General features: G+C 37.3%; 1 long non-coding RNA gene across 1 annotated transcript; it reads right to left on the bottom strand.

The window, feature by feature from the left end:
* Positions 1-291: 291 nt before the first annotated feature.
* Positions 292-870, bottom strand: LOC113361411. The gene is made up of 2 exons (XR_003365112.1): positions 738-870; positions 292-539 (listed from the first exon to the last, which is right to left on the bottom strand). It is a non-coding gene; the product is annotated as an uncharacterized LOC113361411 (long non-coding RNA).
* Positions 871-14,601: the final 13,731 nt, after the last annotated feature.

Below are 14,601 nucleotides of genomic sequence, written 5' to 3' on the forward strand. Positions count from 1 at the left end.
AACTGTTTTTTTTTGTTGTTGTGCGGCTAGGTTAGATTAGGATTATATTTAGGTTTTTTTTTTTAGAGTAAGTTAGATGTAGTTATTAGTAGGCCTGTCAACGGCACTTAACGTAACAAATAATGGCTCTGCCGCTACCGTTGCCGTTTAAATTAGCGGTTAACCGTTATCCGTTAAATGCCGACGGAATTGTAAAATCCAAAACCATTGCCGTTACGTCGGACTTATCGGTTAACGGTTAATTTTCCGGTATTAACCGGTATGTCACAGGACAACACAAAAGCAGGTTTAAAACACAAACCAATTACATAGAATAGTTCTAAATCCATGACACACAGAAAAAAAAACATACAGATGTTCATGTTCTAAACCAAATTACATGTTCAGATCATCACATGTTCTATCAAAAGAAAAAAACCAAGTTTTTGCAAAAGAAAAGACAAAGGGATGCCAACTGCATCTGCAACTGCAAATGCATTCCTCCATCTCCAAATTCTCCACTGCCAATGCCAACTGCATTCCTCCTTAGTCCTCAACTTCTGCATTTTGAAAGGAAAATGAAAAGTGTTAGACAGTGATGTCAGTGAAGCAACTTAAGTTGGCAAAGTGGAAATGTCAGTGCAATAAGCCAATAAAAGTAGCAATGTCAGTGCAATAAGCCAATAAAAGTGGCAATGTCAGTGCAGTCACAACTATCAGTAAAAGCTAGTAAAATATTAAGATATAAGGAAACTTACCAGTAACACAACTATTGCTCTCACTGAGAGTGAGATCTGGCAGCCAATCACCCAAACAAAGCAAAGCTTCAACAAGATCTGGAGCTAATGAACTCCTGTGAGATGTGAGAACTCTGCCACCAATACTAAACATGGATTCTGATGCTACACTTGTCACTGGAACAGCCAATACATCTCTTGCAATCCTTGAGAGAATTGGGTACTTAGCAGAATGATTCTTCCACCAACTTAAGATATCAAACCTCATTTCTTCAGCATATGTGCCTTTAGGAAGAACTGGTTCTGCTAAGTATGTCTCCAATTCTGACTTCTCAACCTCAAACATATTGTTTTCCATAATGAAATCATCATAACCAAATCCATATGATGTTGTTGTACTTGTACCTGCACAGCTCTCAAATGCAGTTGAATGCATTGCAGTATCAAAATAATCTGGAGCTGTAGTGTTTGTTTCATAAGCACAGAAAAGAGCATTGAGTGCAAGCTCAAATTTGTTATAGTGACTTTTATAGTGATCCACACCATATACTCTCTTCATAACAAACTCCACCCATTTAGCTTTGTACCTAGGATCTAAAACAACCCCAATGCCCATCAAAGTGTTACTTTCTTTCCAGTAGCTATCAAATTTCATCCTCATATTATTGGCCATGTCTCTGATGTACTCATGCTGACTTGATTCCCATATCTTAATGCATCTATTAACTTCTTGCACCCCATTATAATATAAATTTGCTGTGGGATACTTAATCCCAGCAAATTTGGTTGAAATGACATCAAACAATTCCAAACATTCACATATGTGTACTCCTTGTTCCCACTCCTTAGAGGTTGGTAGTATCTTGAAGTCATTATCTAAATCAGCTAGCCTAACAAAAGCTTGTCTCAGAAAGATTGCATCCTTTAACATCTTATAGGTGGAGTTCCACCTGGTATCCACATCTAAACCCACAGACCTTGAAGAAGGAAGCTTAACTTGAGCAATAGAAAATTCAAATCTCTCTTTTCTAGCCTGACTTGCTTTGACATATTTTACACACTCTCTAACTGCATCTATAAATGGAGCAGCCACTCTCATTCCACACCCTACAATCAAGTGTAATACATGATTACTACACCTCATTTGGAACATATCCCCATTAAGAACTAAACAGTCTTTGCTATCAAGCCATTTCTTCAGATGGTCCATCATAACATTGTTGGAGCTAGCATTGTCAGCAGCAACAGCAAAAAGCTTAGTATCTATGTTCCAATCTAGACATATTGATTTCACTACAGATGCTAGAACTTCTCCAGAATGTGGTGATGGCACTAAAGTATATGCAAGTGTTTTCTTAATCAGTTTCCAATCATCATCTATATAATGCATTGTCACACAGCAATAACCATCCTTTGTATGCTTACATGACCACATATCTGTTGTTAAACTACACTTAGATGTAATTGTCTCAAATTGGTCTTGTAATTCTTTTTTGAACTCAGTTCTTAGTTTCATGATATCTTCCCTAACTGTATTCCTAGTGTAAAGTTTAGCAGCAGGATTTAAAGACTTCACAAACTCAACAAAATATGGATGCTCAACTATAGTGATTGGATAACCATGTTTAGCAATCATTTTGGCAACTAGTATCCTAGTAGCATCAGCATCATACTTCCAATTAGAAAGCTTAGTTTGTGCATTACCTGTTCTGACTGTAGTAATCTTTGTTTGTCCTTTCTTGTTTGCAGGCTTGTTTTGGCAAGTTTTGGCATGGTAGTGCAATTTGCTGGTTCCTTGGCTACTGGGTGCAGTCATTCTCTTATTACAATGTTTGCATTTAGCTACAAGTATCCCAATCTCCTTACCTTTTACCATCTTCTTTTCAGTTAACCTTTCAAAATCATCCCAAACATCAGACCTTACTGCACGCAGTTTCTTCTTTGCTTCAGCTATAATTGGATCTTCATCTACTTCTATTTCTTCTACTGCTTCTTCTGTTGCAACAGCAGCAGGTGTTGATTGAATTCCTGATTGTTGAACTTGAGATGCAGAAGGTAATTCAGATGCAACTGAAAGTGATTGAGAGGGATGACTTCTTTTTGATGAACCAACGCAATTGGATGCTCCTCTTTCGCTTTGGGTCATGATTAATTTCACGAATTGAAAACCCTAATTTCAATTTTCTTCTCTCGTTTGTGAGTTGATTCAGTTGAAGAACAGAAGAAGATGAAATTGATGTTGATTCGAGTATACTAACCTAGGTATAGATGAATTTTACACGTGCTAGGCACACGTTAGCGGTTAACGGAACTAAGGCTAACGGAAATAGGTCTTTCGTTGCCGTTACCGTCGGATAAAATTAACCGCTACATTATCGGTAATGGATAACGGATAACGGATATAATGGAACTAAACGTAACGGCAACCGGGTAATCGGATTCGGCTAACGGTTAACGGATTTCCATTGACAGGCCTAGTTATTAGGTTAGGGTTAATTTAATTAGGGTAAGGACCAAATTAGTAATCTCATCTGATTTTAGGACATCCCTTAACATTGTAGGGTAGGTGGCCTGATAGGACCATGGTCCCCCCAAAAAAACCATGGTCCCCAAAAAATCGTTCTTATTATAACATCTATTCTGTGTCCAGGCAAAAACACACTTGGTCTGTCAGGAATGAATAGCCTCATTAGAAATTATTGAACTATATTATTGAACGGATTGGACCTGATGTTTGTAAACCTGGCGTCATTAGGGGCGACCCTGAAAGAATTAGGAACGACACAAAAAGACAAAAAAAGGTCACACAAGCGTAAATCTAAGCTATCCCTTATCTCCGACTTTTCGAAATGGTCATTTTACCCTCCATAATCGGTAGATAAAACTACAATCGGTAGTTTTATTTCGTAATCGGTAGTTGTTAGGATAATCGGAGGTTATTGTGTACATCTGTAGTTTGAAAGTTTTGTTATTTTGAAAAAAACTACAATCGGAAGGTATTTATTTAACATATCCTCCGATTATAAAGTTGTCCCAAAATTGATATTTGAAAACATCTCAAGTTTTTCGAATTTGGGAACTACCCTAAAATCGGAAGGTATTTAGTTACCATGTCTCCCGATTATGGAGTTTCCCTAAAATCGATATTTGTAAAAATCTCAAGTTTTTCGAATTTGGGAACTACCCTACAATCGGTAGACATTGAACCAACGTGTCTCCCGATTATGGAGTTTCCCTAAAATTAAAATTTGATAAAATCTCTAGTTTTTAGAATTTGGGAACTACCATAATCGGTAGCTTATGAAGTTCACGTAAGATACCGATTTAAACCCAATGATAATCAGTAGACAATGATAAAATGTTGTGTCCGATTATAAGGCTATTTAGGTTCAGAAGAACAATAAAAATGAAGTAACTATAATCGGTAGCAATGTTAATACTGTTATTTCCGACTCTGAACAATCTCACAATTTTTGAAAAGTCACCATAATCGGTAGTTAAGGTTGATAACCTTACTACCGATTCTGAACATATCTCACAAATTGGCTAGTTAAGTCACCAGAATCGGTTGTTAAGGTTGATAACATTACTACCGATTCTGAACATATCTCACAATTTTTTGAAAATTTACCAGAATCGGTAGGTAAGGTTGATATTTAACCTCCGATTATTGTGAAAAATTCAGCAGTTTCAGAGAATCAAGTAATAAACATAACTCGAAATACATTCGTAGCCCGTAAACTTAAGAACATATAATCCAAAACAAGTATTTGAAACACCATAATCCGAAAGAAACTGTTAAAAAAACGTAATCCATAACATCGAAGTACACATTATCACCTAATTCCTAGTTTTCTTCTTAGTATTGTCAGCTAGATTTTAGAACGCTTCGGACGACCCGGACGACCCACATTATCACCAGCATCACCTTCATCTCCCTCAATATTTCCTTCAGCGTGAGAGCTTGAAGAAGTCTAAGAAGTTTAAGATCTTTTGTTCACCTTTGAAGCTTTTTTCTTGGGCGGGTTCTTCGTCACTTTCTTCCCAAACTCAACAGCATACTCTTCATTATCAACATTATCAATCATCTCCCTGTGTTTTTTTATCTTCTCAATTGGCACAGGAACTCCAGCCGTTATGCAATCAGCACCATTTGGACAAAGACTTGAACCTATTTATCTGTTTTTTTAATTGACAAAACATCAAATGGATTTCACTTAAGAAATTGATCTGTAATACTAGAGGGAAAATTCATAACCATACGCACCAGTTTATCATAGCCCGAGGGTTTTTCTTTGATGATTCATCTGTAAACGGAACCCGCCGAGGTCGACTTTGCTTTAAGTTCACGGATTACTTTTAGATGTGAATGCTCCCGGTACCACTCCATATAGCCTGGAGAATTTTCATGACCTCGGGTGACAGGTGTCCCAACTTTCACCATGTCGTACTCCCTCTTATCCCAATATTCATCAACAGATAGATCACTGGAGTAAACTACCTTGATGTTGTCCTGGTTAGACTCGCTATGCTCCACGTCCAACTTGAACTTGACATTCATATGATGCCATGGTACTGTTTGGCAAGCACCATGTTGTCGCATCACCCTGGAGCCATTGTACATCACATAATCTGTGTGGTGCCATAATGGTCCAAAATAATGGGACAACGCGGAACGAGACGCCATATGTCCACCAGCTTGGTCTTCCCTGTATGGATCAAAGCATACCTCCGAGGCCTTAAGTGCGTCTAATTTCTCCCTCAAAGCTAACCAACTGATGCTCATTTATCCTTGAATGGTTGTCATTGAACTTGTACTTTGTTCCTCTCAGTGTACCTCTCTCCCACGCTGGGTTCACGTCTGCTAATTTCAGACTGGGGTAGTGATCATAGATCCATGTCTACATAGATATCTAACCAAGTATTAGAAATTGATTCTTAAATTAGAAAATGAAAAAACATAACGATCAATGGATTAATAGAGTTGATAAAATACCTGGAATAGACTCACGTTCCCGACAATTTGGCTAGTTCTAACCCTCGACGCTTTTCTCAACTCTGCCATCAAGAATGCAATAGTTTTCGTGCCCCAGGAGTAGTCCGCGACCTTATTGAGAGGATGCAATAGTTGTAGAAGGTTGGCATCTACTCGGTTCCCACTGGTATTGGGGAATATGATACATCCCAATACAACCAAGAGATAGGCGGTCGTCGCGGCATCACTTCGGAATCACTTACCGGTCCTTGCTTTTCTTTCTCGGCAGTGCCTTTGAACATATTGATCAACTGACTCATGTTAAATTGTCTAGTTTTGTAAGAGAAGCACCTGTTGAACTCAATGTCTGAGGTATCTTTATCCCAACCAAGACACTTGTTACACAAATCATAAAGTTGTGCCCAACTTAACTGCTTTGTGTACTCATACTTGACAGCCACACCATTGTCATTGAGGTTAAGAATCTGCTTGGCATCACCTGGAGTAATGGTCATCTCCCCAAATGGCATATGAAAGGTGTCAGTCTCGGGGTACATTCTCTCCACAAAAGCCGATATCACGACCCGATCATGGTCCAACATTGAGTTCTCGGCAGCACTAGCTAATCCAGAGTTGGCTATCCTTCTCTTGAACTTCTCACATTCACCATCTAAAAGCCAATTTTTCATTACTTTTGCTGGTGCGACAGTGGGCTTGAGTAGACGAATCGCATCGGAATGATACTATCAAACACACAACACACAACACATTACAAAATTAATAGAGTATTACGAATAAAACGACAGGAGTCTTTGTAGCCAATGTAGATGGTGGATTTTCGACAAGGGCTAAAATCGTAAACTCATAATTATACGAAGCTCTGATCCATCAATCAGACGTGAGTATTGAGACACGGGTCTCTCATCGAATTCTCAATGGAGAGTACTTTCTCTCAGAGTACATGTAGATATGTAGTCTCATGACTGGACACCGACATATCTCATGAATACTGAACACTTTCAGTGATTATTTCTATATAGTATCACGAGATGGACGGCTCCTAGACAGCTTGCTCTGCTAGTATAGATTGATAACGTCTTCAGGAACAAACAACAAGTTTACCCTGACTATATAAAGGATATGACTTACCGACAAGCTCATATCGGGATAATTAATGCTCCTAGACAGCTTGCTCTGCTAGTATAGAGCCACAAAGTTATTTATTCCTAATTAAGATTAATTCTGTCGTGACATTCACTACTGAATTCCCAGAATATTCTATTATTGCTCCTATTCCATGGCCGAATCCACGACTGGTCCCATGGAATGGCAATAACAATTGATCCTATTCCATGGTCGAATCCACAAGTGGTCCTATGGAATGGAAATAAACAATTGTTCTGATTCTATGATCGAATCTACGACTTGATCTCATAGAATAGCAATAACTATATTATCTCATTACTCCGATTTCATGATCGAATCCACAGCTGGTCTCATAAATGGTAATAGATAAATCTTAATTACTCTGATTCTATGGTCGAATCTACGATCCCATGGAATGGTAATGCTCACTTTATTATTCTGAATTCGTAGTCGAATCCTCAGCTGATCCTATGAATTAATAATAAACATCTTATTACTCAGTTTTGTGAATTATTCTCTACTGAATTCCACCATTAGTAATAAATAATAAACAACCGGGCGTCTGAGCTACCTCTAAGTAAGCCCCGATCCAAATGGTGAAAGTGTGTTCAACGACGATGCACTAACAGTCAACGCACGAACGAGTATTTCAAAATACAACGAAACGATGAACCTATGCAAAATAGGGAAGAAAATAATAAATAATTAAAAATATTGACCAAGGTGTTGGGAACACGGACACACGACCAACCGATCGTGTCGTGGTCAGTCCTACGCCAGTTTTTATATTTTTAATACATTATTTTCCATAATTTGATGAAAATTCTCTCATTTGATCAAATCTCCTTCGTCTCGAGGAAACTCCTCGGTTTCATGGTATTGTCATAAATCCATAAAGAATAATATAAAATTAAGGAAAGGAGTGTGGGGCGTGAGCATGGGCCAACCGGCCGTGCCTTGGTCCCAGCCGGCCCCACACCTCACGGTTTCTCATTATTTTATTATTATTATTTCTCTAATTTCATGAAAAAACTCCTTGATTTCATGATATTTTGCACAAATCACCAAATAATAATAAAATAAAATAAATTATGAAAACTTGTGGGACCGGGCCCTGGCCGGCCGGCCATGCCCTAGCCGGTCCCACATGCCCCTTTGTTTTATTATTATTTTTATTTTCCTTGAATTCATCAAATTTCTTGATTTCATGGTATTTCTCTCAAATTAGGAAATATTCCCTCAAATCATGAAAAAATACCTAAAAAAATATTAAAAATTATGAAAACTCGTGGGTCCGGGCCACTAGCCGGCCGGCCACGCCCCTACGGTCCCACTCCCCCGTTTTTTTTATTATTTTAATATTTTTTGCTTCCTTGAACTCATGAAAACTCCTTCAATTCATGGAAACTCCCTAAATTCATCAAATTTCTTAAAATTCATGAATTCTTCATAAAATCATCAAAAATATTATAAAATTAAGGAAAATGGCACCACGGGACCGTGGTCAAGACCGGACGACCATGCCTTGGCCTCGGCGGTCCCACGCCTCCTTATTCCTTATTTTATAATTATTTTCTATCATCTCATGGTGTTTTCCTCAGTTTCGTCGAAACCCTAATTTTGGCATATTTTCTCGAATGGATGCTCAATTGCACGCCAGAAAATATCAAAATTCTCAGGACTGGGACGCGGACGCCTTGGGGACACGAGCGCGCTATCTTGATCGACCAAGATTGGCTCTTTGGCTTACATAATCCGGTCCCATCAAGTTTCACAGTTTTGACCTAATTTGCACAATTGCACGTATTAGGTCCAAGACTATTCCAAACACTTTGGATTTTCATGAAGCGATCATCAGGCGGTCACGTGACTACCCAGGGCCGGTTTCATGACCCCATGGTCGGTCCCTCACTCCGTCATAATTAATTAGGTTTTCTTACCTAAGGCTCAGACGAGCATTTTCGAATAAATGATTAAACCAACATTTAATCATTCTTTCACCAACAAATCGTCAACTCTTCAGGAGTTCTTCGTATTTGTTCACGTGAGCATATGGACACTATATGGTTGATCCACGGTCCCATGTAGCCGTTCCTTCCTTCGTTTCATGGTTAAATTTCTAACAAATCATGAATTGATCATCAATCGACCAAATTATGGTTTCTGAGTCCAAGGACCATGCTTCCAGATTCCAACCTTAATAATTCTATGACGACCTCATGGTCATTAATATTATTAAATTATGCTTGGTTCTACACCAGTACTTCAATTAATATTTTTGGTCATCATCAGATGAGCAACACTTGCTCGAATGATCAATATTTGCTCAAACCAAGGAATATTGGTTCAACAATCAACCAATATTCGACAATTCATCGAACGAGAAATACTTGCTCACCTCATCATGAGAATTATACCTCTGTCTCAACAGACATGTTTAAGGTCATGAATCTCAGAACATTTCATGTTCAACTCATCAAATACATGGACTCATCGTCCCATGAAGTCAACAACTGACTAACTAAAATCACGTCTTCCCTACAGACTCCACGATCACACGAGACATCAATCGTGTCACTTGGGGGAATATCAACTAGGGTTTTGTTCTGGCGGTCTACGGCATGTGTGTTCATACACACGTTGGAATGTGAGCAAGTCGTGCAATCAGTTGAAGGAGTTCACAAAGTAGTGGATGGAAAATCGACCAAGTCATCACACGATGAGAAACTGGTCTCAAACACGATTTCCATTTCCCCACTCTTTCATCCCATCAACTGTCACACTTCACGGAATCATGGTGTCTAAAATTCCAGCAATATAAATAAGTCTCTGAATCATGATTGAATCATCAACATCAACAGTATCATCAATCTCACGTCTCATCGACAACACGAGATCATCAACTCATCAATTGAGCAACTACTCTCAATTGAGCAATTTCAATCATTCAGAGCTTATCATATTCAGAATTCACATACCCACAATCTTTGATTACCATTGATTCCACACATTTCCCAGCTTCCCTCCTACAGATCAACCCATCATCTCTTGTGACTGTATTGACTCTGGAATGGTCATTGTCTTGATTTATGCCGGAGTACTACAGATTGATCTCTCAAATCTAAAGCACCCCCTTTGCAGCGGTGCATCTGTGTGAGGTTTAACGTTTCGCTCGGTTCGAGGAGTCTCCTCCGTACGGTCGTCTCCTCAATTCCTTAAAAACCAGCAAATCGTTCTTCCCCATCTACAGCCAAATAAAAATGCTCCACCATCTCTAGGCAGCCCAGGGATTTCTTCTTCAAAATCCGTCTTCTTCAACTCAATGGGTACAAGGTGTGATGCTTTCTTCGCGATTGGCTTCCTTGTAACTCCTCCTTCTCCTTGTGCACCACTTGGTTGTCCTTCATCTTGAGTGATTTTTGGTGCGCTTGCTTGTACTTCTTCTTGAGTTCCTTGTTGAGCGCTTTGTTCCGCATCTTTTTGGCTCCTCTCTCTCCGCGCACTAGCGGTTAGTTTCTTACCCCCTTTTTGACGAGGCCCTGTAACAGTTGTATCTTTCTCTTTCTTACCTCGCCTGTCCCTAAACAATTAATTAGTTCGTAAGAATCACATTACAAACAACACAATCGGGAGAAAAAAACTAGGATTGACTTTCGATTCTGCACAATCGGAAGTCATATTCTAGTTTTTTCTCCCGATTATGCATCAATTTGGGTTCAGAAACTGATATAGTTATGAGACATATATAATCGGAACAAAACAATATCACATATCAACCGATTGTTTATACTCGGAAGTAAAGAAATAACCTTTGGCTTTCGATTAAAACGTAGCCCCGAAATAGGATTTTGCTAAAATCACGAAATTTTCAAATTTTAAAAACTTCATAATCGGTAGTGTGTTGAATTTTTCTAACCTACGAGTATACATAATCGGAAGACAAATACTATATAGTATCTTCCGATTCTGGGTACCAATTATGTATCCCTACATGTTCTAATTCTCTGTTACAATCAGAGGGCAACATATAACCTATCTACCTATTACGTCAGTTTTATGGTTCAGTGAAAAATAGCTTTGTATAATCAGAAGTAATCTATAAAAATTAACTCCTGATTCTGGTCGACGTAACTGAAAACCCTAGAAAATGTACGAAATCGGGAGATAAATTTTAGATCTATCTACCGATTCTAGGAAATAACCGAAACCCTAGAACTTATTTTCATGGATTCGTCTAATTGAAGCAACATAAACACATAAAACGATAGAAACTTACCTAATTGGGGCCATTTCCTGGAGAGTTAGATTATCAGAACCACCACCACCACCTACACGAGCGGCGTCATCCTCATCATGTTCTTCGTGTTCGTGTTCTTCGTTGTTTGAGGCAGTTGCAATCGATTTGTTCTTTAATTTTTCTCGATCTCTCGAGGGTTCATTAATATCAGTCATCGTTTTATAGAAGAATCGACGATGTTTTTGATTCGGCGATGAACGACGACGATGAATTGAAGTTTGAATAGGGGGGAATAGTGTTTTTACTGTCCATAATCGGAAGGAAATAAGAAGAGGAGAAGAAGAGTTGAAAAGAAAAGAAAGAAAATGAAATGAAATTAGGCTTTGGGTAGTCTTAATCGTTCAACAGTTGTGTCGGCAACTATAATCGGTAGTAATATGATGTTCTTTTTCTACCAATTATAGATGGTTGTCCCAAATTCAGTTTTTTTTTCAAAACAGATAAAATTGCGTTTTTCTACTTTAACAATCGGTAGATATGATATGTTAGTATGCTACCGATTATGGCAATAACCCATTCATAAACAAACTAGTAATCGATAGACAAAACTATATTCTAAACTACCGATTGTGAAGGGACATACAAGTATTTTCAACCTATTTTGTCTTATTTAGTCTCCCCTAATGACGCCAGGTTTGTAAAGTGTGAAACCTATTGTAAACCCCATACTATATAGGTAATACATTAAGAAACCCCATAAAATGGATCCTTTATTGTTAACTCCATATTTTCAAGATTTGCTACTCCTAGGGCCAAAACTTTAGAATTCGGGGCTTATTAATAAGAAATTTATTCATCATAATTTTAATAATACCAAGACTGCCCTTTAATATATATAACTAATTGAAACTAATTATTATTAAGCTAGATTTCGTTTTCATTTCCACTTTCTCTCTCCTCACCGTTCTCGTTCTTCCCCTCGGCTCTAAGGAAAGTAATTTCTAGGATTTATATTTTCTGATCTGATTTTGTTTTTTCAAGAGATTTGGTTCTGATTTAGTTTTCTTTTCGAAGATTCATATAAAGTTTATAGGTTTATTTTTCTTTCACTGATTTCATTTTTCATTTTCTCTTTTAGATCTAGAAAAAACGATGATAAATCATCTACTTGTTTGATATTAGAAGAAGAAGATCTGTTTGAAGCAATGATAATTCTGAATTCACTCTCTGCGTTCGGAATTTTGATGCAATTTTTCGAGTGCATCCTGGTTTCGATGTGGTTATTTAGAACAATTTTATCTCGATCTCGTTATTTTTGTTTGAATTTCTTCTTTGATTTGGCGATAAATGCGGTTTTAATGTTATATCCTTGTAGTTTTGATTTCTCTGAAGATGGATCTATGTTTTCTAATCTATTCAGTTCGTTTTAGTAAGTTTCAGTAAAATTTCACTAGCATTTCAATTTAATTTTAGTGAGAAAGGAAATTAATCAGATTCGGATGTAAAATATCGCTGGAATTGTATAAATCCATACAGATACTCACTTCGATTTTCAAATTTGTTTATAAGGTATACAATTTTTTTCTTTTACAGTAATCGCTCAAGGAATCAACATTGGAGACATTAGGAAGCTTCAAGATGCAAGAATCTGCACCTGCAATCGGTGGATCTTTACTCTAATTTGAAATTATCATTATCTTTGATATATTTTGATTCAGTTTTGATTGTTTTCTAAGCAGTGTAACGGGTTGATCTATTGATGTGAAATAAAGACAATTAAAATTAAGAAGATATAATTTTTTTATAATATTTATTAAATGGTTGATCAATTATGGAAATAATACTTCACTTTTATACAACAATCAGTAATTGGGTACTTTTAAACCCTTGCAATCCATAATTTAGTAATTAAGGAATTTAAGAATTGAACTGGGGATCAAGTGAAGAAGATTATTGACACACTAATGGTGCTGAAATTGCAACCGTGGATGTTGTTAGTGATTGTATGTACTGATAATGTTGTGAATATACTATTACATTTCATATTTATATGGACGAGAAATATTTAAATATATTTGGGAATGTGTTTTGTATAGAGATTGTGGTCATCCCTCCATTTGTGTTCCTTACCTCGGCAAAGGTTCATTTTATCCTGAGATTCAAGTGACTGCACAAAACTACTGGGTGAAGAAAGGAGATGATTTCACCGGTGAACTTAGGTATGCTTGTGTTCAGAATTTGTCCATTTGATTAATTCTCCTTGAACGTAGAGCTCAGAATTTACATATAGTTAACTACCTTTCTAGACAAGATATATTTCATTACAAATAGAAGTTACAGCAAACCTGAAATATTTTTTTGTATATCAATCATTGACTATTTGGAGCTACCACGCCTTATTGATAGTGATGTTGCTTAATCTTCTCACATCATGCATTCATGTTTTTTATGTTCTGGTCTGATACTGGAATACTACTTAGTGTTTCGATGCATGAATAAATAAAACTCGCATCCGTTGTGTAACTGCACTTGATATTTTTATGCATGAGTAGACAAGTCAAATGCATGTGTAACTCTCATTTAGACCAGTCAGATACATGTGTAACACCTTGTTAGAGCATTGCTCGGTCGAACTCACATGTGTTGCTATCTCAAGCTTGTTGTCAAATTTAGTTGTCAAAACTATATCTTGATTTCTAGTCTACATTTAGTCAGGTCTCGGATTAGGATAGAAGTGTGTAGTTGAGAATCGGATATCACTGCGTTCTACCGTTTGAAAGTGAAGATCAAAAGGAGCTTTGAAGAACCTCAACATCAAGAGGTAAGTGAAGACTGAACCACCTATTTCTCAAGTTTTCACCTTTCTATCTATGAGACATTGTCGCATGGCTAAATTAGACAGTACATGCATAACAGAAATTCCGAGTCAAGTTTATCTTGAATATTATTCTCGAAATATCACTATTTATACTTAAGAACATATGTTCATACTTGATGAATTTGGTTTAGAACAATTTATTGTTTGTAACCTGATCATGATTCAAGATTTAATCATCTGAAAATGGCCTGGAACAGTGATATGTGTTATTGATGTTATTCGGGAATGTTTTGAATTGATTATTAGAGAGATATATAAATACTGTTAATCTGGATACAGGAAAGTATACATACCAGTTCACATACTTGGGGAACTGTTATAAGTCCGGATCCGCAATACATATACCCAATACACGTACCGACATAGTTATAGTTCGCAGCGACTTTGTGGTATACATACCCGGTATCCATACCACAAAAAGTTTGTGACTCGCGAACCAAGAAAGGTACGCATACATAGTATGCAAACCGGAAATATTTGTTGGTTTCAAAACCAGAAAATTGTATGCATACCCGATATGCAACAATAAAACATTTGTGAGTTCCTAAACTCGTTTTGTCTTAAGGGTATCCATACGCGGTACACGTACTATGAAAAACACATTCACGAACATGTACAATACACGTACCAGGTACATGTACCAGGTACA

This window comes from Papaver somniferum, chromosome 3 (assembly GCF_003573695.1).
Source record: "Papaver somniferum cultivar HN1 chromosome 3, ASM357369v1, whole genome shotgun sequence".
In the NCBI taxonomy this organism is placed as follows: domain Eukaryota; kingdom Viridiplantae; phylum Streptophyta; class Magnoliopsida; order Ranunculales; family Papaveraceae; genus Papaver; species Papaver somniferum.